Here is a 1,446-nt window from a genome sequence, read left to right on the forward strand (position 1 = left end):
ACGGGGTGTGGAGAAGGAGACGTGAAGCATATTAGCTGATTTTAACTGGTGAGGAGGAGAATGTGACGGTGTCCAGAGTACAGAACAGCGTCAGTAATCCTCAATGCTCAATACTCACACCTCCTCATATTCTAATCATTCATCTCACAGAGTTTTAGTGCTGTAATTAAACAAAAGAGAGAATAAAGTTGTCTTGTGTAAGCTGATTTTGATTGCTTAGTGTTTTATAATACAGACATGATGGCGTGTTTATAACGTGATTATAATGCAGACTCTGCACTGTCGCATTGTGGATTATCAGCGTATGTCATCAATAAAAAACTCAAAAAGGAATAAAATCAGACTGAAGCACATTAATGTTTATCTCTCTTCTCCGACAAGGTTACTACTGTACGCTGAAATCCACTCACATGGCAGATAATAATAATAATAATAATAATATAAAACTTTATTGCTTATTGCTTTATCGTATTTGAGACCAAATGTTTGGGGATTGAGTCCATGTGCAATACTTATTATTTTGCAATACTGTGCAAAAGTCTTAGACAGAAATGCTGTAAAGCAAAATGCAAAAATAATGCAATTGAACATTTCTGCATAAAAAATGCGATAAGTGCAGTAAACAGTAATAAACTAAACACAGTCAGTATTTGGTGTGATAACGCTTTGTTGATGAAAGATGCAGCAGTAGTGTCGCGTTCGCTGTGTGCAGGTTTCTAAGGAAATTAGCGGTAAGTTTTATTGAGAATGTTGGAGACTCTGCAGCTTTCATTACGGTTTATCTGGAAAGTGCTCTGTTACGTAATACGCCTCTTTCTTTTCTGACATACAAACTCATTTTTGGAATCTAAAATGTTTTTGTAATGAATCAATAATACAGAAATCATAAAATAAACATCTATAATAACATTTGTACTAAAAATAGGATGCTTAAGACTTTTTCAGTTAATCTTTTATTATTAATACATTAATCATTTATTGGAGAACTTGTGACTATTTTCATTTAACGACTTATCGATAGATTTATTGGAGCATATATTGACGGATTTATTAAAATCATTATTTGTTTGTTTGTTTATATTATAGATATTTATACTGTATACTGTGAAACACCTTTTTCATCGGGACAAAATAATATTTTTCTTGTTAAAGCATCCATTTTTTTTCTTTTTCTTTCCTGTCTTTAGTGACTCATCCTTTGTTCTCTCTACTATTTTATTCGATTGAAATAATTTTATTTGTATTTTTATTTATTTTCCATTTTATTTTGTTTGTATTTATCTGTGTAGCACAGTTAAATTTAATACCACTTGTTAGGCCTGGTGTTTGTGTTTTCTCTCTGTGTTTCTGGAAGGTTCTTCAGGATTTCCACTTTACTGTTAGAAAAAACGTTTATTGTACGTTTCCTCTGACGTGTCCCGCGTTCTCACACACCTTCTCACAGCC

The sequence above is a fragment of the Pangasianodon hypophthalmus genome, chromosome 16 (genome assembly GCF_027358585.1).
Source record: "Pangasianodon hypophthalmus isolate fPanHyp1 chromosome 16, fPanHyp1.pri, whole genome shotgun sequence".
NCBI lineage: Eukaryota > Metazoa > Chordata > Actinopteri > Siluriformes > Pangasiidae > Pangasianodon > Pangasianodon hypophthalmus.